This window comes from Ambystoma mexicanum, chromosome 1p (genome assembly GCF_040938575.1).
Source record: "Ambystoma mexicanum isolate Mex_15411 chromosome 1p, UKY_AmexF1_1, whole genome shotgun sequence".
Taxonomy (NCBI): Eukaryota; Metazoa; Chordata; class Amphibia; order Caudata; family Ambystomatidae; genus Ambystoma; species Ambystoma mexicanum.
The window spans coordinates 184,474,992-184,500,942 of record NC_090921.1 but is presented as its reverse complement, the minus strand read 5'-3'; the positions used below and the strand labels follow the sequence as shown (position 1 = coordinate 184,500,942).

Here is a 25,951-nt window from a genome sequence, read left to right as displayed (position 1 = left end):
AGCAACCAGGGAACTACTGTACATGGCAACCCCCCTCAGATCACGCTTAATGGTGAAGGGAACAGAGAAGGCCACTCCCTGGCAAACCTGCTAAAGGCCAAGAGACAACATATGCCAATCTCCAGCATAGTAGCGGGAGATGGCACAGTGACCACCAGCGAGGAGGGCATTAATAGAGAGTTTGCACATTTTTATTCGGAATTATACTCTAACCATGACTTGAAATCAGCCACCGAAATAAGTGAATACCTGAACAATAGAACACTCCCGAAATTGTCAATAGAGAATAAACTACTGCTCGACCAGCCCCTGACAGAAGAGATTACTGAAGCAATTAAGTCATTGGCTAATGGAAAAGCATCTGGGTCAGATGGAATGGGAGCGGATCTGTACAAGGAGCTCAATGCTGAACTGACCCCAGTACTTTTGTTGGTATGGGAGGAAGCAATAGAACTGGGAACCCTACCAATATCTGTGAGAGAAGCTATAATAACAGTGCTTCTGAAGCCAGACGACCATCCCACAATATGTCCTCATAACGGCCCCTGTCTTTAATAAACTGCGATGCAAAAATATTCGCTAAAGTCTCAGCCACGAGACTCTTACCCAACATGCTGCCCATGCTGGTTCACCCGGACCAATGCAGCTTTATTCCAACCAGGTCGACAGCACTGAATCTTCAAAGACTATTCGGAGTCATGGCCCAGATAAAACCAGAAGCCCAAGCAGTGGTCGTATCCCTAGATGCTGAAAAGGCGTTCGATTTGGTGTCGTGGGTATACCCGTTTACCATACTCAAGAAGTTTGGAATAGGCCCATACTTTCTAAAATGGGTCAGGCTACTATACTGTAACCCAGGAGCCAGTGTAATAACCAACCATACAGTTGTCCGACTGGTTTCGGTTGGGCAGAGGTACTAGACAGGGATGCCCGTTCTCCCCCATACTGTTTGCTCTCACAATAGAACCAGTCGCAGCAGCCATAATGGAACACTAGGGGCAGGGAGGTATTAGAATGGCCGGCCTGACCCAGTCAATATCATTATACGCAGACGACACGCTGCTATATATCAGAGAACCCGGCGTATACCTGGGCCAGCAATGGAAACCATGCATGAATTTGCAGAGTACTCAGGCTATAAAACCAACATCTCTAAATCTGAAATGTTTCTCCTAACCCCCGCCACTAGACGCCCGAACAACACATATGGCCTGCAGAGGTCACCCACGAAAATAAGATACCTGGGAATTGTCGTGTCAAGACACAGGACCTCCCTATACTCGGACAACCTTGAACTACTATTAAACAAAATCTCAACCAAACTCCACTTATGGGCTAAACTCCCTTTCAAAGGGATTGTGTCCTCCGACGTATTCCTTATCTTTGATAGATCATCTCCCATCTCCCAGCTTGCTGGACTTCGAAAAAAAATTTCAGTAGAGGGCGCAGCGCGTCGACGTCCCTCGAGCCGATGTCCCTCGAAGGCCTCCGTATCGGCGCCGACGTCACCACGCGTATAAATAGATTTGCGCAGCGTCCGTTGCTCAGTTCCGTTTTTCCGCGCTTCGTGGAGCCTCATAATATCGTTGCTCAGTTCTTCAGTCAAATATATCGATATATTCATCGTGAATACCGACTCGTACTCGATGGCTTCCTCTACCGAACCGACGACTCCACGGTCTGACTTCAAAAAATGTCGAGACTGTGGAAAGAAAATGTCGTTGATGGATCCTCACAGGATCTGTTTGTGGTGCCTGGGAATCAAGCACCATTGTTTGGAGTGCGAGGACTGCATGTCATGACGGCGAAAGCCTTGAAGCAGCATAAGGGGAAGCTTGAGAGAGGTACGGCAGTTAAAACTTCTTCGAAAGTTTCCTCGGCGGAGTCGAGAATTCGTCTCCTCGCCATCATAAAAGACATTCTCGTTCTAGATCTCGAAGCAGTTCCCATCACTCTTCGAGATCTAAGCATTCAAAAAAGAGACGTTGAAGATCCCCTTCCTCGTCTTCGTCTTCTTCCGTTTCCCCAAAAGGGTCTCCTGTCCCACAAAACATAGCTCTCAGGCTGAGTGGGAGGAATTCAGGAAAATTTGCTAAGCGTCTTCGAGAAATGGGAGCGGAGTCCCCCTCGAAGACTGCTGAGGGTGATACCCTGGGTGAAAGACCCGAAAAATCAAAAAGCCGCGAGTCGCAGTACCCGGCGAAAGAAACCACTCGAGAGCGTCCCAAACCTTCGAGTAAAGGCAAAGTTGCCTCGACGCCATTATCGAAGGGTTCTTCGACACACAGGTCAGTCAAGTCGAAACCGACGTCGATGCCGAGAAAGGACAAACCCACGGCCACCTCACAGCCAGTGGCCATACCCATAGCCTCGAGCACGAGAATGTCTTCGACAACCTCGAGTAGAATCCCGATACTCTCGAGTTCATCGAGGCCTCTACCACCTTTCTCGACGCCTTTTTCGATGGCTTCGAAGCCTTTAACGTCTGCGTCGACGTTTTCTCAGCCAATCATGACAAATCTGGCTCCTTCTGCTCTGGAAATGGGATTTATACCATTTTCAAGACCTGACCACTCCAGCAGGGTCTTATCTTCTATTTATGAAGAAGGGGAGGATTCAGATCAGGAAAGGCCTTTTGAGTTGCAGGGATCTGCAACTCCTGCACTAGAGGTATTTACCTCTGAGGAAGGTAGGTTGAAAGACCTCCATGAAACCCTACAGGAAGCAAGTGGGCTGGACACTTCCCCAGAAGTGGAATTTGCCACACCAGACCCAGGGGAACATGCTGAAACCCCTTATAGAACCTTGATGGCAAGGATAATAGAGTTTATGGGATGGTCTACACCCTCACCTGCTTTTCAGCAAGACGACCTCACAGACATCTTGGTCAAAGGTCCACAGGAGGATCCTGTAGTGCCATTTCATGCGGCATTACAAAGGAGAATATTGGCAAACTGGAAAACACCTGAGGTTATCCCAGCAGTTAACAAGAAACTATCAGCTAAATATTGGGTGTCTTCTGCTGACCCTGAATATTTATCCAAACACCCTACTCCGGAGTGTCTGGTTGTTCAGGCAGCTACTTCAGCAGGTAGTAAATTGGCTTACCCTACTGTTCCACAGGACAGGGATGATAAGAGATATGACTCTATGACCAAAAAAGTATTTTCCGCATGTAGCATGACATTGAAATCCATCAATGCTACTTGTACGCTCGCAAGGTTCAGCCACACACTTTGGGAGTGTGCTTCATCAGCGGCTGACTGCCTCCCGGAGGGAGAAGAAAGGGAAGCGTTTCTCAACATCATTAAGGATGGTAAGGACCCAATGTGCAAATCCCTCCAGACTGGCATCGATTCTGCTGACAGTATCAGCAGGGCCATGGCGGCAAGTACAACAACCAGGAGATTTGCTTGGTTGCGAAAGTCTGGTTTTGCTCCAGATGTGCAAAGCAGACTCTTGAATATGCCCTTTGACGGCTCTTCTTTGTTTGGTAAGAAGGCGGACGACAGTTTAGAAAAACTACAAACATCAAAGGCAGCAGCAAAATCCTTAGGAGCTGCAATCCGTCAGACACCATATCGCCCCTCAGGAACCTCTTGGAGAGGTAAGTCCTTTCGCTTCTATTCCACATTCGGAAAGGGCAGAGGACAGCCGGTTCAAAGGGGTCAGAAGAAATTCACCCGAGGTGGACGGGGTAAAAACACAAAATCCGCAGCAGGTGCCTCTTTACCCTCGGCATCTGCATCAGCCGCCGCCAAACCGCTCTGAGCACTCTCTTCACAAAACACTAGTAGGGGGCAGGTCAACTCAACATCTTACGGAATGACAGGCTATTACGTCAGATGCTTGGGCATTGGAGACAGTTGCCCAAGGTTACTGCCTGCCATTTCTACTCATCCCTCAGTCATCCACCACGGGAACAGCTCTCTGAGAGTTCCAGATCCGCTCCTCTTGCAGGAAATTGTAGACCTGCTAGAGAAAGGTGCCATAGAACCGGTACCTGTAGCGGAGAGGAACAAGGGCTGGTACTCCCCCTACTTTCTCATACCGAAGAAAGAGGGAGGACTGAGACCTATCTTGGACTTAAGAGAATTGAACAAGTTCCTCAGGAAGGACAAGTTCAAGATGGTAACTCTCTCTCAGATACTTCAGGCCCTCCAGCTTCAGGACTGGCTGGTATCTCTGGACCTACAGAATGCTTATTTCCATGTGCCAATCCATCTCAAACACAGGAAATACCTGAGGTTCGCAATTGGCGGCTCTCATTATCAATTTCGAGTTCTTCCATTTGGGCTGACCTCCACCAGAGGGTCTTCACCAAGCTAATGTCGGTAGTGGCTGCAAGTCTAAGGAGGGAAGGGATCCACGTCTACCCCTACCTGGACGATTGGCTGATCAGAGCTGTATCTTCGGAACAAGCTCAGATCCAGCTAGATTATGTCTGCCACTTCCTTCACAAACTGGGCTTCTCCCTCAATTTAAAGAAGTCACAGATGATACCATAACAGACACTGCAGTTCATTGGAGCGGTCCTGGACACTTCCCTGGGGAAAGCCTCGCCACCAGAGGTGAGGGCTCAAGATATTATGCAGATGGTCACCAAGTTCCAAAATGCCCAACGTCTCCGAGCCTTTGACTTTTTGAGGTTGCTAGGCCTCATGGCATCCTGCATCTTCCTTGGTCAGAGGCTCGCCTGAGAATGAGATCTCTTCAGTGGGCACTGAGGACTCAGTGGTCGCAATTCTCAGGGAGAATGACAGACCTCCTTCAGATTCCGGACAAGGTGGCTGAAGACCTTCAGTGGTGGGCCTGCCAGAAAAACATCTTGAAGGGGGAACTGTTTTGGCAACCATGGCCGGAGAAAACAGTAGTCACAGGTGCCTCACTCATGGGGTGGGGAGCCTATACCAACAACTTGACCATCAGCGGTCGTTGGTCTCCATCGGAGTCGAGACTACATATCAACCAGTTAGAGCTGAGAGCAATCAGACTAGCGCTGAAAGCTTTTCTGCCATCTGTACAGGAGAAAAATGTCCTGATAATGACGGACAACACAATGGCCATGCACTACCTCAACCAAAGAGGAGGCGTAGGCTCAATACCACTGTGCAGAGAGGCAATGCAGCTCTGGTTTTGGGCAATTCAAGAAGGAATCTCTCTATCGGCAGTCCATCTAGCCGGAGAGAAGAATTTGACGGCGGACGCTTTGAGCAGGCAGGGCACAGTCTCCCACGAGTGGGAACTAGCTCAGGAAGTCCTTCAGGAAATCTTCGCCCTTTGGGGAACCCCTCAAGTGGATCTGTTTGCCACCAGTACCAAAAGAAAGTGCGATCTGTTTTGTTAAAGGGAATTTCCCCCGAGAGGAGCTCTAGCCCGGACCTTCTGGACATGTCCATCTCCCTCCAATTCGTCTTTCACTCAAGGAGAATCTTCTCTCAAAGAAGGGAGGTCAGGTTCTCCATCCAGACATCAGAACCCTCAACCTTCACGCCTGGCTTCTGAAAGGTTGACATACAAGGATTGGGACCTCCCTGATGACATCATGAAGTGTTGCTTTCGGCCAGAAGGCCAGCAACAAAGTCTTTACACTGCTGCCGTTGGAACAAGTTTTGCAGCTGGTGTAGAGAAGAGAATATCGACCCCTTTTCATGTGGTACATCAACGATGTTATCCTTTCTTTCTATTCAGGCCTTCAAGTTGGCACTATCAACGGCTATCTCGCAGCGCTATCGATCTTCAAGCGCACTGCCGAGGCACCTTCGTATTTCAAATTACCCTTAGTAGTACAATTTCTAAAGGGATTAACTAATGTCTACCCTCCAAAACCTTTCCAGGTTTACTTTATGGGACTTACATTTAGTCTTAAATAACCTGATGGGTACTCCTTTCGAACCACTCCACTCTTGTTCGCTAAGATTTCTCACCCTTAAAACTGTCTTATTAGTGGCTTTAACATCTGCTAGAAGGGTGAGCGAATTACAAGCTCTATCTTGTAAACCCCCTCATACAATTGCTGATAAAGACAAGGTTGTCCTACTGGTGAAGCCTAATTTCCTCCCAAAGGTGGTTTCTGAATTCCACATCACTCAGAAAATTACTTTACCTTCATTCTATCCGTCTCCCCATCCAGGGAAAGAGGAAGAAAGGCTACATAGGCTGGACCCAAGGTGGGCTTTAAGCTTTTACATCAGCAGACTTGCTAGGATTAGGCAAGCAGACCAACTGTTCGTGGGTTACTCAGGGCACAAGTTGGGACTACCGATAACAAAACAAACCATTTCCAGATGGTTTATTTTGGCCATCCTGGAATGTTACAAACTGGCAGGGAAAGAGCCTCCTCAAAATCTTAGGGCTCATTCAACCAGGGGTATTGCAGCCTCCTCGGCCCTCCAAAGAGGGGTTCCGGTTCGAGACATATGTGCGGCTGCCACATTGTCGTCCGCACATACCTTCACTAGATTTTACAACCTGGATTCCTCCTCCAGTCAAAAGACTAGGTTTGGCAAAGCCGTATTACATTCGGTTCATTCCTAAAAGGAAACATGGCGTTTTTCTCCCACCTCCAATTGCACACCACTGCTATGGGAGTCTACCAAAGATAAGGAATACGTCGGAGGACACAATCCCTTTGAAGAACAAGTTACTTCTTACCTGGTAACGTTCTTTCGATGGGATGTTCCTCTGACGTATTCCTTATCGCCCCTCCCATCCACCCCCGCAGTAATACTTCCCTTGTGGTTGCAGCTTACGCTCCTTCAAGGTCAATAACCAATTCATGTAAAACAACTGTTAACGTCAAAATGGAACTGAGCAACGGACGTTGCGCGAGTCTATTTATACGCGCGGTGACGTCGGCGCCTATACGGAGGCCGTCAAAGGACATCGGCTCGAGGGACGTCGACACGCAGCGCCTCTACTGAAAAAAAAATTCCGAGGCCAGCAAGCTGGGAGAAGGGAGATGATCTATCAAAGATAAGGAATATGTCGGAGGAACATCCCATCGAAAGAACGTTACAAGGTAAGAAGTAACTTATTCATCTCACTGATAGGCTGGGTTGCAATACTGAAAATGGTGATCCTGCCAAAGCTACTATATGTATTCACGAACATCCCGATATGGCCAGGCAGGCAGTTCTTTGACACCCTCAGATCCATAGCCGTGGAGTTTGTCTGGTGCGGGGGGGGGTCGGCCAGAATGAAAAGGGGGAAAAAATGGTGGAGCCCTACGACGAAGGGGGCATAGCAGCACCTGACTTTGAACTATATTACCTGGGGGCACAGGCTCAGTTTGCCAGATACTGGTACTACCCCCTAGACACTGTACCACATGTCTGTATAGAGAAACACTCTGCACGTCCAACTGATCTACGGGCCATCATATTTAAAACAAAACATAAAGACGAATGCTCATTCGACCCAGTGAGTACACCGGTGCATGCTTGGTCCAAGATCTACCATATGCTTCAATTAGAGACACTGTACTATTCAGAAGCCCCTCTTTGGAACTTTCCCGGCATTACCCCTCACGATATCGATGTGCAGAAGATATGAGACCTGGATGGGGAATTTAAAATGAGGGACCTATTCCCCAACGACAAATTTATTACCCTGAAGAATTTAAGACTGGGATGGGGAGGGGATCAGCTGAAGATACTAGAGTATCATCGGATGCGACTAGCCTTTAAGGCTAGATGGCCATTGTTTCCTGACGAACCCCCAACGCATGCATGCCTCATGTCTTTATCCACTTGATCAGGCACCAGTGTTTCTAGGCTCTACACGACAGCACAGGCACACACACCGACAATAAACACGATTAAAGTCTCTTGGGAGACCGACCTGGGAAAAACCATAGAGGATAAGACCTGGGCGAGGTACTGTGAACTGACCAAGGAGGTATCATCAATGCAGGCCTCCGGGTGATTCAATTCAAAGTGTTGTACAAACTCCACTATACACCAGCAAAAGTTGCTAAATTTGCACAAAACTGCCCCAGCAGCTGCTAGAAATGTGGGAGTGATTACGCCAACTCATTCCATATGTACTGGAAGTGCCCACTCATTTATGGGTTCTGGAAGGAGGTGGCAAGAATTTTGTTAGAAATCACACAGTTTCCAATAGACCTTACACCCCAGAAATACCTGTTCAGGGATATAGGAAAGATGGCTGAAGTGACAAGAAGACGTTTTAATGTTACATGTGCAGTGGCCAAGAAGTGTATACTGCAGAGCTGGAAAAGCACACACGCGCCATGCGTAAACCAGTTCCTTAAAGAACTGGCATATGTCAATGAGTGTGAGGAACAGTAGGTAATGACACTCCCGAGGGCAAGCAGACCAAAGGACATCTGGGCCCCGTTCAGGGTGTATTTGTGTGAGCTGGGATCCGCCTGGAACAGCCTGACAAGGCCTGGAAGTGCACCAGCTCTGTAAATTGTTTGCTGTGTTTTAAAGTTGATTAAGTCATCTCAGACAGGATAATGTATAGGATGATGTGTTGTTGTTGTGACGTCTACCACAATTAATAAATAAAGTGTAAAAAAAAAAAAGAACTGCACCTATTCCTGTATTTGAAGCTTCAGTTTGTACAATAAAGGATTGGTTGTAGTCAGGTGCTCTCAAGACTGGAGCTTGACAAAGGGCTTTCTCAAGTCCTTCAAATGCCTTAGTGCATTCATTCCACCTGACCTTCTTGGGGAATGTGGGTGAGAAGGTCACATTCAAGGGAGAAGCTATAGTCCCATAGTTCTCGAAGAGGTTCCTATAGTAAGCAGTGAGACCTAGGAAGGCTCTCACCTGGGTTTGAGTAGTAGGGGTGGCCCAGTCTTGTACAGCTTGTACTTTGCTAGGCAATGGCCTTATTTCGCCTCCTCCTACCTCATGTCCAAGGTAGCCCACTTTGCTCTGACCAATTTGACATTTGCTTGCCTTTATGGCCAGATAGGCCTACTCAAGAGCCTGCAATACATATCCTAGGTGGTCAAGGTGTTCTTCCCAAGTGGAGCTGAACACTGCAATGTCATCCAAGTATGCCATGCAGAAGTCATCCATCCCATTCAGAACATGATTCACCATTCTTTGGAATGTAGCAGGTGCATTTCTTCATCGAAAAGGCAAAACCCTATACTGGTAGAGGCCTCCTGGGGCGGAAAATGTAGTTTTCTCATTGGCATGGTCTGTGAAAACTATTTTCCAATAGCCTGGTGTTAGGTCAGATGTACTGAGGAACCTGGCTGAACCAGGTTTGTCCACCTCTCTGTCCTAGGTAAAGGATGGGCATTCGCCGTGGTGACTGCATTAAGAGCACTATAGTCCACAGAATCTCAACTCTTTGGATCCTGCCTTTGGCACTAGCACAACTGGACTAGTCCATGGACTTGTAGATGGCCCTATTACCCCTAGATCAAGCATCTACTTGACCTTTTCCTTTATGTGGTTTCTTACATGGTTTGACATTCTGTAACCCCTTATTTTGACAGGGAGACAACCACTAGTGGGTATATTATGCTGGCCCCAAGGGGCCATGCCTGGTGTCAGTGAAAACAGGGAGGCAGACTGATTTAACAGAACTTTGCACTCCTCTTGTTTCAGAAACAGATCAGAAGAGAGATTAACGCTTTCTGTTTGTCATCTAAAGGCTGTCCCATGAGAAGGTCAGGTAGAGGTTTACTCTCCTCCTCCTCTTGATCAGATGCTAAGAGCAAATCTCCGAGTTCTGGTCTGGATGCATATGCCTTTAGGCGGTTGGTGTGAAAGACCGTGGGGGCCTCCTTGGGATTGCCCAAGTCCACCAAATAATTGACCTCTCCAAGTTTGCCGACAACCTTGAAGGGTCAAATCCACTTGTTCTGTAAGGCCCTCTGCCTTGTAGGTACCATAACTAGAACTAGCTGGTCTTGAGTAAACTCAACCATGGTGATGCCAGTGTTTAACCAGGGCCTGACCTGCTTTCAAGTTATCAGAAGCTTATGTCATCATGTGTGTCATTCTCCTTCGGAGACCTATCACATAGTCAGTGAGTCTCACTAGCTTGAGGGAAGGAACACTCTCCAACCTTTCCTTGATTAGGGCCAATGGACCTATAACCGGATGACCGTAGAGGAGCTCAAAGGGGCTGAAGCCAACCCTTTCCTGAGGGACTTCTCTATAAGCAAAGAGAAGGCATGGCAGTAGAAGGTCCCACTTTCTTCTAAGGGTTCTTCTAAAGCACCTATCCTGGTCTTCATGGGTCTATTAAACCTCTCTACCAATCCATTGGTTTGTGTATGGTAGGCTGTTGAGAACATGTAGGTCACTCCACAGTTTTTCCACACGGCTTGCATGTAGTGGGACATAAAATGGACCCCCACCACCGCCCCGTCTCAGATAACCACCTTAGGAAAACCAACCCTGGTAAAAACACCAAGGAATGCCTTAGCCACTGCCTGAACAGTAACAGTTCTCATAGGTATGGCTTCAGGATACCGGGTAGCATGGTCTATCACAACCAATATAAAAATGTTGCCTGAAGATGTGAGAGGGTCTAGGAGACCACAATGTCAATCCCTACCCTCTCAAAAGGAACTCCCACCACTGGGAGGGGCACAAAGGGTGCCATGTTCTTGACTCTTCTCTTGCTAGAAGTCTGACAAGTGTGACAGCTTCTATAGAATTCATCTACATCAGACCCGATCTTGGCCCAGTCGAAATGTAGAGAAATCCTTTCCTTGGTCTTCTTAAAGCTTAAGTGACCAACTAAAGGAATCTCATGGGTGAACTGTAGAAACTGAGGCCTCACCTCCTGAGGCACTACAAGTCTTCTGTAGTCCCCTGCGGTAAACTTGATAGGCTCACAGTGAAGGAGGCCATCCTCCCAGTACAGCCTGTGCTTCCCTGGCTCTTGCCCTTTGAGCTGGGAAGCTGCCGTTTGGTGAAGTCCTTCAAGAGTAGGACACTCTCTTGGACCTCTGCTGAAGTCCGCCCTACAGGGTCCACCTTCTGCAAGCAAAGTCTGCAGCTCAGAATGGTCTTTAGGATCCAAATCTGCAACAGGGGGAAGGGCTTCTTCCAGCTCTGTTTCACCAGTAGCTGGTTCACCACCCTCTGGTTGGTCCTCGCACTCAGCCTCAGCTGGTGGAGGAGTCACAGGTGTGACCTTGGACTGTCCTCTCGGGGATGTCCTGGTTTTGTGCACAGGGGTGATACCTTTCTTCTTTCCTGAGACCTTGGGTTTTCCCTTTGCCTCTTTTCTTGTCCTGGAATTAGAAGGGTGTCCTTCTTGTGGACTGGGAGGTATAGGCATTCTGTAACTACCCACTGAGAGTCATCTAAAGTTGCCTCTCTGGCCAGTCTAGTCTGCTCCTGCTTCCTTTTAATGGGAGGCCTAGGGGTGCTTGATACAACTCCAAGAGCTTTTAGGTCATTCCCCAACAGGACTCTCCCAGGCACCTCATTTTGTACACTGACAGGTATTCTTACAGTCATATTGTTGCACTGGATGAGAGCTGGTAGTATTGGAACCATCTGGACAGGGCCTCCAGCAAGTTTAGTGGGGCCTTTGGGTGCCTTAGCAATATACTCGGGTTTGAAAAAGATTTCATCCACCACTGTAATGTTGGCCCCAGTGTCTCAAATGGCAGCGGGTTCCTGACCATTCACAAGTATACTGTCCTTGTAATATTCTTGGGTGTTATCCAGAATAGAGTACACATCTACATTCTGCTGTTCCCACAAACCCAGGGACACTAAAGAAACCCTGGCTGAGACTCCAATGGGGTTTTCAGCCAATAGGTGAAAGTTTCCACTTGCCATATGAACTTCTGCCTCAGGGATGTAGGCAAAGGAGGCAATGTGTACCCCAGAAGGTTTACCCTTGCATCTGGGATCCCCTTTCACATGGTCAATTGACCCACAAGCATATCATTTACCAAGTGTTTTCTGGAATGGGGGCCTCTGTTGACCTCCCTCTGGGTTGGCACCAGAGATTTCACCAGACTGACCTGGTTTCCCAAATGATTTACCCTTTTTATGTTTGTGGCACTCTTTTGGGTGGTTGGATTTAGAATTCTCTTTGTCATCTTTCTTGTGCTGCTTCCCCTCATCCTTTTTGTGAGTGGCCCCAAAATCCTTGTGAGTGGCCCTATTGGAAACCCATAAGTCAGCAGCTTTTACTAGCTTCTTGGGATCTATCTCTTTTGAGTCAGCCAAGAGCTGTCTCAGCTCAGGAGAGCAGACATCACAAATAGATTCCAACAAAAACAGATTTCTCATTCCTTCTAAGGAGTTCACTCTGTAACCCTTAACCCATCCAGTTCTTCCAACATTCACACACCCAGTTAGCCCAAGGGGCCATCAGTCTTTTTGAGGGTCCTAAACCTCCTAAGGTACAGGGAGAGTTTTCCCAAATCTGGATATCAAAGCCACCTTCACATTCCCATACTCCAATCTTTCAAGTTTGTTACAGCATCCGTTGCAACCTAGGGGAGCCTAGGCAAAAGCCAAGGAATCAACTGATTCCCTGTGAGACCCTGAATCCCATGATTGCATTCAAAGTCACCCAACCATTCCAAAATATCAAGTTTCACATCATACATACTCACTGCTTCTTTAGGCAGGCGAGGCCTCTTGGGACTGGAAGACCTAGAGGACTCTGGGAGGGAAACATTTTCAAGAGACCATCTTTTCATTTCCAGAGCATGTTGCATTTTCAATTCCCTGAGTTTGATGTCCTGATGTTTGGCTTCAGCTTGCACCCTTTTAAATTCCAATTCAAGTCTCATTTTCTCAAGAGCAACATATTCTGGAGTCAGTGATGGACCTTCTGGGGTCGCAGTTAATATAGGTTGAGGCAAAAGGGCCTGAAAAAATCATCCTCATTATCAATTTCCACATTTCCTTGGTTTGTAGGTGTGACAGGCCTACTACCCAAACTTTGGTGATTCAACAACCTTGTAATCAACTAATTTTTCTTTCCTTTAACAGGGAGATTCATGATCTTACACATTTCTTTTAGTTGTTCTACTGTTAAAATGATCAGGGCTTCCTGACTAAAGTTATCCATATTTGGCATGTTACAATTGCTGTTCTAGAATCGATTCCAAGATGGCCGCCGGGGCAGGGAGACGCGGCTGAGTCTCGCTCCTGCCGGGCCGCACAGAAGCACCTCACTTAGCACTGATCCGAGGATAAAAAGCACCCCCAGCTGCGGCTGACCACCCCCCGGGACACACCGTGGAGGCGGGGGAGAGAATCGCCGCAGGGGAGAGCGCGAATAGAGGCTGCACCACATCGAGGAGCCACCCCTCCCCCACCGAGCACGCAGCGCGCCTTATGCGTATAGCGAGAGGGAGAGGCCGGGACAGGGACCTGTCTGCGGACTGCGGCCGGAATACCCAGGCACCCAGGCACAACGACACTCACCCGCCGGGAAGGGGATCCAGCGGCAAAGAAAAGAAACCCGCCCGAAGCGAAGGAGCCGTGGGCGAACCGGGCCTGGCCCGTCCCTCCCCCCTCCTGGCAAGCGCACTCTGCGCCGGAGAAGTACCAGCGACAGGAGCCGAGGATCAGGAGGCCATACCCCGACTACGCAGCGTCTAGGGCCCCGGAGCCGCGGAACGAAACACGCGTAGGAGGAACCGTACGGCCCAAGGACTGAAAACCCACAGCGACGGACCGGGTAACACAACAGGAGAGAGGGCCCCCCCCCCCCACCCGCACAGAGGCACCCCCACAAGGCCAAGACTGATACTCGGCGGTTAGGGGGCATATCCCCATATACCTCAGCCGTTGGCAGATCGACAGGGAAGCCACAGGCATAGGGTGAAGGACTCTTCCCATAGCCCCCCTGACAGCGGTGGGGGCGACGAGGCAGGTGGTACTCGGAGGGTGAAAGGCGAATAAGGAAGAAGGCAATTTACCCGGGGCACACTTTCAACCAAGCACACCCCGCCACATCAGGAAGACAACGCAGGAGCACCCAAGGCAAAATCAAGCTGCCTAGGAGCAATTAATCCCAGCGAGCACCTCACATAGCAAGGGCAATGTCCAAAGCAAAGGGGAAAGGGGGTGCGATGCAACTAAACCAGCAGTCAGGTAAACAAGACCCCAGCATAATCCAAATGTGGGCGTCAGATACCCCCATAGCCACCAGAGGAAGACCGCAGGAAGACCCACCGGTGGACTACATCCCCACCAACGCAAGTAGCCAACCCCCATCAAGGAACGATATGCACGCCTGGTTCGTAGAGCTGCAAGACAAACTCATGTCAACGGTTGAAGACCAGTTTGCCACGATGATAGCCGACATGAAACAGGCGGTTCAAGACCTAAGGCAAGATGTAGCCAAACTGGAAGAAAGGACGGACACGTTAGAGAAAATTATGCAAAACGTTGACGTAGAATCACAGCAAATTAGCGAAGCCCAGGAACACCTTGTGTGAATAACCCACAACTTAGAAATCCAATGCGAGGACCTAGAAAACAGATCACGCAGGTGTAACATCCGCATAAAAAACATGCCTGAGTCCGTCCTGGACAAAGATCTTAAGAATGCGGTACAGGAAGTGTTCAGGGACTTAATCGAAGCACAAGAAGCGGACAACATAGGGATCGACAGGATACACAGAGTAGGCCCGAAAAGAACTGGCGCCCCTGGGGAAAGACCTAGAGACATACTGGCAGCCCTCACATTGTACCCGCAGAAGGAACTTATACTGAGGAGAGCGAGGCAGGTAGACCACATTAGGATGAATGGGGCAGACATACAGCTTTACCAAGACCTGGCATCTGTGACGCTACTAAAAAGAAGGGAAATGGCACCTCTAATAAAAAGAGCTGATCGCAAAAGAAATAAGGTACAAATTGACATTCCCTTTTGGCCTGCTATTCGAGTGGGAAGGGAAACAAAGGAGAGTGACATCTTGGGAAGAAGGGCTCCACATCATGGACATACATACAGAGGAGGAAAGAGACAGGAGCATCAAAGCTAAAAGGGAACTGCAAATGAGGCCGAGAGGTTGGGAGGTGGTGCGGCAAAAAAGGAAACCAAGTGGGAGGGGGAGTCCCAAACCTGCAACATGACAGGGGAATTCCCCAGACTACGGAACCGGTAGTGGCACTCTACAAAGGAGCTCGGAACAAGTAATTCCCAGCGGGCCGGCTGGGGATCAGGTACGAACACGCAGAAGGTCTGAGGAATATGCGGGGTTTAGGACTCCCCGCAAAAGTTAACCCGTGTCCACAGAGGGCAGGGAGCGATAGGCGCTACGCCCTAGCATCCATAGGTACCCGGGCCCTCCTCGGGATCAAAGTTGGTTGTTTGTTTATTATGGGGGGGGGGAGTTGGGAAGTTGGGTGGGGGGGTGAGGGGGACTTACTCCGGAAGACAACCGTGATCACAACACTCGGGCTCACATGATACCTGATCTTGGTCAACTGCAATGGGGAAAATCAGAATATTAACGTTAAACGTTAGGGGCCTGAACGCCCCTGTGAAGAGGAAGAAAATAGAGAATTTGCTTAAGAGGGAGAAGGCAGACATATTACTCCTCCAGGAAACACATATAAGAGCACAAGACAGAGGGAAGGTCTCACTCAGAGGGTACAATGTACTGGCACAATCGAACGCCACTGAAAAGAGAGCGGGGGTTCTAATTGCCATGCGGGGGGGAAGGGACGCAACACTAATAGATAAGCAGACAGACAGGGAGGGGAGGTTGGTGCTCGCTAATGTACGGCTAGAGGGCCTTAAGCTCACCCTGGCATCGATATACGCGCCAAACACGAGTCAAGACGGATTCTTGCGAGATCGATGGGAAAATTGGAGGGGTTTGCGAAAGGAGAGATCATACTGGGGGGCGACCTCAACATGGCATGGCAGCCGCAATTAGATAGAAGCTCAGGGGGACCACTAAACCAAGGGGCCCCATCCAGGCATCTCAAACAAAAAATGGATCAAATGGCGTTGTGTGACGCTTGGAGGGAACTGAAAGGTCAAAACAAAGGCTACACATACTATTCACATGTCCATAACATGATGTCCCGAATAGACTACATCTGGGTGTCGGTAGGAATGTTGGGCAGGGTGCAGGGGATGGAACTAGGCCCTATTGCAATCTCGGACCATGCCCCAGTCTGGCTGGACGTACAGACCCCAGAGAAGGGGGGGGGGGGGGTTTGGCGTTGGAGACTCCCACAGGATCTCCTTTTGGACCCGGTGACTAGAGAAGCAATTAGAGACAAGATTGCAGAATACTTCGAGCAAAATGACACAGGGGAGGTCCCATTGAGTATGGTGTGGGAGGCGTTCAAAGCAGTTACCCGGGGACACATGATAGCTCTGAAAGCCACCAAGGACAAACAAAGGTATGGATGGGAAAGAGAACTAGAAAATAAACTCACTGATATACGAGAGGAACTACTAATACACCCTACCAAAAGCCTTAAGAAAGCACTGAGACACACACAAGGGCAACTGGAAATGCTCCGCAATAAAAAGGCAGAGACATCCCTCCTCTACCTTAAGCAGAGATACTTTATCAAAGCAAACAAGGCAGATAAATTCCTAGCGAGACTACTCTCCGCAAAACATAAATCATTAACAATACTAAACATTAAAGACGCACAAGGCGAACCCCAAACACGCACTAAGGACATAGGTGAGGTATTCAAGACATTCTACCAAAAACTATACACGACCGAGCGCCCAGACGAGGGCAACCAAAAGAAATTCCTGCAGTCCCTCCCCATTCCTAAGATTACGGAAGAACAGAAAATAGCTTTGGAAACTCAAATCACGGAAGAAGCGGTGAAGAAAGCAATAGCAGGACTCCCGCATAACAAGGCACCAGGCCCAGACGGCTTCACAGCCCCCTTCTATAAAAAATATGCAGATATCCTCGCCCCATTCCTAACAAAACTACTAAACACCTTCAAAGAAGGCGGAAATGTAACCCCATCCATGAATGAGGCTAAGGTCCTGGTGTTCCAGAAACCAGATAAAGATCCATCCCTCCCGGGTTCGTACCGCCCAATAGCATTGATTAATCTAGACTCCAAAATTTACACAAGGATCCTAGCAGCCAGGCTCTCACCGCTTCTACCCTCCCTAATAAACCCAGACCAATCGGGCTTTATCCCTGGTAGGCAAACTCACGACAACATAAGAAGATTGACACACTTAATAGAAAAAATAGGCATTACACACACGCCAGCCATACTACTCTCACTAGACGCAGAAAAAGCTTTTGACCGGGTGGAATGGTCCATACTTTTCAAAACGCTAGAGCATATGGGGTTTGGAGAACAATACATAAAAATGGTCAAAGCCAACTATAACTCCCCATCAATAAGGATAGCGGTCAACGGAGAAATCTCAGACAGGGTGGAGATTACCAGGGGGACAAAACAAGGATGCCCATTATCTCCCCTCCTATATGCGATTTTCCTAGAACCAATACTAATCAAGATTAGGGAAACCACCCAAATAAAGGGGATAGAGATGGCAGGCAGACAACATAAGGTAATAGCGTACGTAGACGACATGCTACTAGCCTTGGAGGATCCTGAGAAGTCTTTACCACACACACTACAGGAATTGGAGGCGTTTAGGGAGATATCAGGCCTAAAAATCAATAGGAGCAAATCCGAAATACTACTATTGGCAGGGGACAAAGTGGCACAGGGAAGGGTGGCGGGCGCATTAGGCCTAAAGCAGGCAACAGATGGAATCAGATACCTGGGCATTACACTCACGCATAGGGTGGACTTACTGTACAAAGGCAATTACCCCTCTCTACTGGCCAGAGTGAAAAAGGATATGGAGCGATGGTGCCCACTAAGAATCTCTTGGTGGGGTAGAATCCAGTCGGTGAAAATGAATATTCTACCTAAGCTACTGTACCACTTCCACGCCCTCCCGATAACAATTCCAAACTCATTCTTCAAAGCACTGTCAAAGACAATTTCAGCATATGTCTGGAATAAGAAGCCCCCAAGAGTCGCAAGATCGATCCTCACGACACATGTCAAAGGGGGGGGAATGTCACTACCACACTTCAGGACTACCAAGCAGCACAACTGTGGGTCCTGAAAGAATGGCTGGGGGATGACCAACAATCGATCTGGGCAACTCAAGATAGGGCAGTCCCCAGAACCCCGTTGGAAGAGATTCTCTGGAAGCTAAAACAACATAGACATCCGAATCTCCGAATTAGTGAAATCATGAAAACTACACTGAGCGCATGGGATGAACAGGCACGGAAGGGCTCCATGACTACTGTGACAGCACCATTCACGCCCATATGTAGGAACCCACAATTCCCACCAGGACAAGAACCTGGGGCCTATGAGAAATGGGAAGAGGCAGGCTGTAGGAAAATAGGAGAAATGTTCCTCGACAAAGAAGTACGACCCTTTGCAGACTGTGAAAAGATGTGGAACTTGACAAAGGCGGATAGATACAAGTACGACCAACTCAAACACTGGCTGGCAACGCCAGAGATTACCCAGGCGGCCACAAGGGAGTTAACCCCTTTCAAAAAATACATCATATCCAACTCGGGAACTAAGAAACTAATCTCCACACTTTATTACTTCATCAATGCCCAGGACGAAGAAATAAAATGGACTTATATGAAACGATGGGAAAGAACACTAGGGGAAGAAATCCCAATTCAACAGTGGCAGAGGCTGTGGACGGGCATTCCCAAACTAACACGAGCGGTGCAGACCAGGGAAATGTGGACAAAAATAGTCACGCAATGGCATTACACTCCGGAGAGGCTTAACACTATATACCCGGGAACGTCCGACCGCTGTTGGAGAGGCTGCCCAGAAGCTGGCACGTGGAGGCATATCTGGTGGGACTGTCAAGGGGTCAAAGGATTCTGGTCGGAATTGATAACAGAAATGAAAAAAATGTTCCCAGAGGCGGATCAACTGGGGGAGAAAGTGTGGCTATGCGGCCTGACAGGGCATCAGTCCAGGAAATACAGTAAGGCACAATGGAGAAGCTTCATGAGCCTGCTCATAGCGGCCTGGGCCACCATCGCACAAAACTGGAAAAAAAAGATCCACCACTAATATACACCTGGTTGCAAAAGGCCTGGTCGCAAATGACAATGGAAAAGATCACACTCCACCTACAGGGCTCGAATGGGTCCTTCGCAAAGGAGTGGGGGGGAGTTCTGGAGTACCTTCAGTCGGACTATATGGCACAATGGTGCCCGCACAACATTAGAATCACGGACATATTTACCTCATAGACAATCCTGAGAAAAGTTGGAGCATGGAACAAGCCTTCCGGACGGGGGGTGGGAGAGGGAGGGGGAGGGGGATCCAAGGGGATGTTACTTTGTTATATTGTTTTTTTTGTTACGCTGTAAAACAATAAAAAATATGTTTAAAATAAAAAACAATTGCTGTTCTAGTGAAGATTAGCATTGTGAAGATTTTAGTTGAACAAAAGCATAGCGAATACTCAATGTAACAACTATACAATAGATTCTCACCACCTGCCACCAGTGTTAGGCAAGATTGTATGCAGTACCCTTTGGGAGACTAGGCTTATCTCAAGAGGGGTCAATATGAGCAGTAGGGATTTTACACAGAGATTCACAGTGACAAGTATTAAAATAAACTCATACACTTAAGGTTTCTTTATTAAACAATTATTAATTTATTTAACAGTCAGTTGACTAAGCCTACTTCAGAAGGGAGCAATATGAGTAACACACACAAATACACTTCAAAATGCACACTCTTAGTTTCTCTAAATTAGCAAATACCCATTTGGGATGGCACACAGCTGCTTCCTACACCCTGAGGTGACTTAAATAACTAGGACACTGTGGACATTAATATATCACTGGTACATTTAGAGCAATACTGAGTTGGTGTCAAAGAAAAGGGTTTGGGAATAAAACAAAGGTTACACAAATATTCTGAAGCAGGTAAGTACCCTTTTAACCCCCCAATGCAATGTAAGTTAACCCTTTCCTGGAGGAGGGTCAAAGTCAAAGGTAAGAAGAGTCTTTCAGGGAGCCAGGCCAGCCAATGTTAGTTGAACAAAAGTCTAGGTCAGCTGAAGCACTTCTTGCATGGAAGTAAAAGTATTGCACAATGTTTTAGAGGTCTTTGTAGAAAAATAGAATCACTGTAGGGCCACAAGCTGGGAGGTTTGTGAGGGACAAAGCTGCAAGCAACTCTGCAAAAGCAACCAAGACAAGTCTCAACTGAGAGCAAGCAAAGCTACACAACAAGAGGTAAGTCCCTTTAGATTTACAGTACCTTTGGTTAGAAGAAATTGGTTTCAGCTGGCTTCTGTTCCTGTGTAGGTCTGCAGATCATGTTGTTCCTGGGCCTCGGTCATGGGGACGAGAGGGAGGACGTCTGGGGACTCCTGCCCTACACATTGAAGGCCAGCGGCAGCAATGGGCAAACTTCAAATCAGCAGCATTTCACGGTTTCAGCTCCTCTCATCTCTCGCATATAGCAACACTGCGGTTCTCGATACCACTTTGGACCTTCCTCGCATCTGGGGTCCAGGACTCTATTGAGGTGCTCAGGCTTGGTCAGTCCTGCTTCCTGGGAGACTGGAGGATCTTCCTGGAGCTCGGGTCTGACTTAAAGACACTCGATTCTGGTGTTCCTCTCCCTGGGACTTTGGTTCCTGCAGCAGTAATGGAAGTACAGCCAGCTCCGAGAGGATTTCCGGATGAGCTTGTCTTGGGGTCGATTGGTCCCACCAACACAAGGGGAGAAGTCGTCCTTTGGAGGTCTTCTCTAGTCGAGGCAAATTCAGAGCTTCAGCACTGCAGCAAGGCTTCACCGGGTAAACCAACGGACCAGGAGTTGCCGCTGGCGTCTCTTCCAAGTTCTTATTCGGATTCCTTCGTCCTGTGGTCGACTATGCCTTCCAAGCAAAAAGCCTTGCCTTTTATGCAGGATTCTCCCATTCATTCGCAACCTAGCTGTCACTCACACAGCAGGTTGGCTGTCCTCCGAGGACAGCCCTCCAGCCAATCACCCTTGGGAGTTTCGGGCACCTCCTTTGCTTCCTGCCCTGCTAGACACGCTTGAGCCAGAGGCGGGCATCACTCGTGAATCCCGCCAAGACCAAACAAACAAAGGGACTAAACCTGGTTTGGCGCGCAGAGTAAATCTCAAGAAGGACCTTTCCAACAAGAAATGCCAAAATAAGAAGACCGGGGCTATTTTGACGAAATGGGCACCCATGGGTGTTTTACTGCAGCTGCAATTGCAGCCCGCGGTAAAACACACAATGGTAGGAAAAAGTAAACCACTGCCACCAGCCATTAATTGTAGAAAGGGTAACATAAAAATGTTAAATGAGAAACTAGAAAAAGGGGATACTAAATAACCCCTCCACACCCTATTGTAAGATGGAGTGTGCTGTGTCTAAAAAGTTACAAAATGTAAGTAAAGTCAATGTCACTTCACTGCTCTTGGAAACAGTCGTTTTACCAAGAGAATGTATTTAAACCTTTGGGAAATCTAAGAGACTTCCCTGTGCCACTGTACTGAAGATGCTGTGTGTCACAATGTAAAGATGATGCCTATGGAGTTTGTCAGACTCCAAAGTTAAAAGAAACAGAGTCCAAATCACAAGAGAATACATGAGAGAGTGGGAAAAAGGTCTCGTTCTGTACAGGTGAGAAATTAAAAGTCCTAAAGACCAGCAAAAAGAGCTGTGGGTGTGTGGTCAGATGGTAAATCGCTCATTGGTACAATTGCCCCACCCTCAGCCATGCATTTAGAACTAGCAGACTTTGTTGTGGCGCTGTTATTCATGACAAGACTTTTTTATTTTTTTGTGCCTGAGTCATCTATGTCCTGCAAAGGCCCTTAATTTCAGTGATTAAAACATTAACCTGCTTGATTGGTTCAAACATTCAGTATTGTTTTTTTCTGCCTTTCTTTTGGACATACTAGGTCACAACTTGACTAATAACTCCACGCAACAGCCCTAGAAGAATTGTTACAAATAATGACAATTGTAACAGAAAGGACCACAGAAACCACACTTCAGTTGTCCACTCAGATATACTGCAAAAGAAAGCGATATCAAGGAGTATGCTTAAACAATTACTTAAGCCCGACAGCCGAGTCCAGACAAGTTATCAAACAAACCCTTGTCCCAAACAAGCAATCTAGAAAAATAAAGCACCACCCCCATAAAATAAAGTTTAAGTAATGTGAAGAGGATCTGACACCACATAGGGGCAATAAAAGAAGAAGGCTTATAAGGTTTGCAACAATACAGCAGACAAGGGGACTCAAACAGTGAGAGCAAGGCGCAAAACAACTTACTCGGAGGCTGCCTTTGTCTGACTCCACTCCCTCGCTCTCGGTATATAACTCAGATTAGCTCTGTGACTCCTCCCTCCCAGTCCGTGGCACACTTGTTCCCTGGTGGTGCAGCCCTTTGTAGGCCACTGTCTCAGTCCCAAAGTCAAGCTGAGGTTAAAGTGGGCCAACAAACAAAGTCGAATAAGATTTAATCACATGGCAGTTCTTGCAGTTGGGATAGCCTCGCCAGGGTCGCGATGCGCGATACCTTAATCTCCACAAAGGCTCTGCATTGGGTTGAATTCGCTTACATGACCATGTGAGATGGTTGGCAAGAGGGTTTTATTGTATTTATTGTTTGCTTATTAGGTGCTTATACAGCAAGAAAAATACTGTTTCAAAGCACCCACAGGGCGAGGTGACAAACACGTGAATGCGATACATTACAAAAAACAATATTTAATAGGAGCAGTGGAGGGGAAAAGGACAAACCTACTATCATGTCTTGTGAGTATCAGAACGTGCAAGTGCAGCAAGTGGTGGGGAGTCCGAGCTCAAGGGTGATCCACAGATGAAGTGCTTGGGTTATTGAGTACTACACGGCCTGGAGCCACGTGTAAGTGCAAACCTCCAGTGTGGAGGGTGTGCCAAGACGGGAGCTGAGCCGATTGGGTGTGGGATGTCAAGGGCCCTGAGGATGCATAAGGACCCTGGACACCATTCAAAGAAATTTCTTCTCTGTGAAAAGGACAGTGAGCTAAAGACTTGGTAGAGTCCTCTCCCAGGGGTTATTCACCCAAGAACAGGTCATTGGGCTGTGTTCGTGCTGGTAGAGAGATTCCCAGACCCCCCTTTGTTTGCATACATTAACTTTGGGTTTCACCCTAAGTTAACAGGGCAATCCAGACGTGGACCCCTTGCTCACTGTTCCTAGAGAGGCAACAGTTTCACCTCACTGATGATGCCCAACAAGGCTGAAACACGTGTCTGGGGTTACTGATGGTACTCTTGTTCAGAGGAGAATTGCCTAGCATTTCGGCGCTGGACTGCCCCTGGGCAGGACAAAGGCTGATATGCGGGGAAATTTCTTCTCTGTGAAAAGGACAGTGAGCTAAAGACTTGGTAGAGTCTCTCCCAGGGGTTATTCACCCAAGAACAGGTCATTGGGCTGTGTTCGTGCTGGTAGAGAGATTCCCAGACCCCCCTTTGTTTGCATACATTAACTTTGGGTTTCACCCTAAGTTAACAGGGCAATCCAGACGTGGACCCCTTGCTCACTGTTCCTAGAGAGGCAACAGTTTCACCTCACTGATGATGCCCAACAAGGCTGAAACACGTGTATGGGGTTACTGATGGTACTCTTGTTCAGAGGAGAATTGCCTAGCATTTCGGCGCTGGACTGCCCCTGGGCAGGACAAAGGCTGATATGCGGGGAAATTTCTTCTCTGTGAAAAGGACAGTGAGCTAAAGACTTGGTAGAGTCTCTCCCAGGGGTTATTCACCCAAGAACAGGTCATTGGGCTTTGTTCGTGCTAGTAGAGAGATTCCCAGACCCCCTTTGTTTGCATACATTAACTTTGGGTTTCACCCTAAGTTAACAGGGCAATCCAGACGTGGACCCCTTGCTCACTGTTCCTAGAGAGGCAACAGTTTCACCTCACTGATGATGCCCAACAAGGCTGAAACACGTGTATGGGGTTACTGATGGTACTCTTGTTCAGAGGAGAATTGCCTAGCATTTCGGTGCTGGACTGCCCCTGGGCAGGACAAAGGCTGATATGCGGGGAAATTTCTTCTCTGTGAAAAGGACAGTGAGCTAAAGACTTGGTAGAGTCTCTCCCAGGGGTTATTCACCCAAGAACAGGTCATTGGGCTGTGTTCGTGCTGGTAGAGAGATTCCCAGACCCCCCTTTGTTTGCATACATTAACTTTGGGTTTCACCCTAAGTTAACAGGGCAATCCAGACGTGGACCTCTTGCTCACTGTTCCTAGAGAGGCAACAGTTTCACCTCACTGATGATGCCCAACAAGGCTGAAACACGTGTATGGGGTTACTGATGGTACTCTTGTTCAGAGGAGAATTGCCTAGCATTTCGGCGCTGGACTGCCCCTGGGCAGGACAAAGGCTGATATGCGGGGAAATTTCTTCTCTGTGAAAAGGACAGTGAGCTAAAGACTTGGTAGAGTCTCTCCCAGGGGTTATTCACCCAAGAACAGGTCATTGGGCTGTGTTCGTGCTGGTAGAGAGATTCCCAGACCCCCCTTTGTTTGCATACATTAACTTTGGGTTTCACCCTAAGTTAACAGGGCAATCCAGACGTGGACCCCTTGCTCACTGTTCCTAGAGAGGCAACAGTTTCACCTCACTGATGATGCCCAACAAGGCTGAAACACGTGTATGGGGTTACTGATGGTACTCTTGTTCAGAGGAGAATTGCCTAGCATTTCGGCGCTGGACTGCCCCTGGGCAGGACAAAGGCTGATATGCGGGGAAATTTCTTCTCTGTGAAAAGGACAGTGAGCTAAAGACTTGGTAGAGTCTCTCCCAGGGGTTATTCACCCAAGTACAGGTCATTGGGCTGTGTTTGTGCTGGTAGAGAGATTCCCAGACCCCCCTTTGTTTGCACCATTCAAAGCAACTATGTGGATAGCAGAGGAGAGAAGGGAAGGAGGAGGTAAAGGGGAAAGTCTTGAGGAGCTTCCAGAATTTAAGAAAGTCCTGCTCAAGGCGCAGCGGCAGGGGGAGGCTTTTCCAAAGGAGGGCGCCAGCTGATGAAAGCAATCGTCCACCTACCCACAGTTTAGTGAAACGCTTTACACATAAAGTTGGTGCCAGAGGAATGTAGTGGTCTAGAGGGAGAGTATTTAGTAAGATAAAGTTGAAGATGGGCAAAAAAAAAACACAACGCTAACCACTTCTGGCACTCAACTCTTTACCTTTGCTGGTTTAGCCGCTCCGAGCAGGCGGGCTCAATTTAGAGCTCAGGGGGCGTGGCCAATCACTGGACTCCTGCTTCCAAGGGCACCTGCAGCGCACAATACTGCGTGCCCTTTTCCCGCACGGGCTTTGCCGCTCCGGAAAAGACGGTCTAAATTTAGAGGCCCGGGGGTGTGGCCAATCACAGGACTCCTGCTCCTGGTTCACCTGCAGCACTCAACACTGCGCACCCTTTGCCTGATAATGATCTAAAAACACTGGGGGAGACAGGATGACAGCTATCTGAATTAAATATACAGTTTATTATAAACTACATCATATTTCTCTAATATGCCCTTCTTAGCGTACATGATCCTTTAATTGGCAGATAGGAGGGTCATGTTCTTTTTCCAATTCAGCACACCATGAGCAGAGAAAGTACACCTGAGTTTTGCCAACCTCAAGTTGGTAGAGCAATAAGGCTTAGGCTTCAGGTGAAGGCGGTGGAGTTGTGTCGTGGTGCAATGGGAGATGCACAGTGCTCAAATTAGACAGTAAGTATAAAAATACACTATTTATTAGGCCTGAACATGTTCTAAGCAATAAAAATAACAAATAGGTTGTCATATTAAATCAACATTATAAACATATAGGCTTTGAAGTGGCTTTTGAACATTTCAGTATTTCGCTCTACGCTGCAATGAGAGTTTAGTAACACACATTACATTTTCTAGAACTTTTTATG

General features: G+C 48.0%; 1 protein-coding gene and 1 long non-coding RNA gene across 2 annotated transcripts in view; one reads left to right on the top strand and one right to left on the bottom strand.

The window, feature by feature from the left end:
* DNAH2 (dynein axonemal heavy chain 2) overlaps positions 1-25,951 on the top strand; it is a 3,498,763-nt gene that overhangs the window by 977,153 nt on the left and 2,495,659 nt on the right. The window lies entirely within an intron of this gene.
* Positions 1-25,951, bottom strand: part of LOC138567786 (uncharacterized) — a 401,922-nt gene that overhangs the window by 156,093 nt on the left and 219,878 nt on the right. The gene's annotated exons all lie outside the window — the stretch shown is intronic.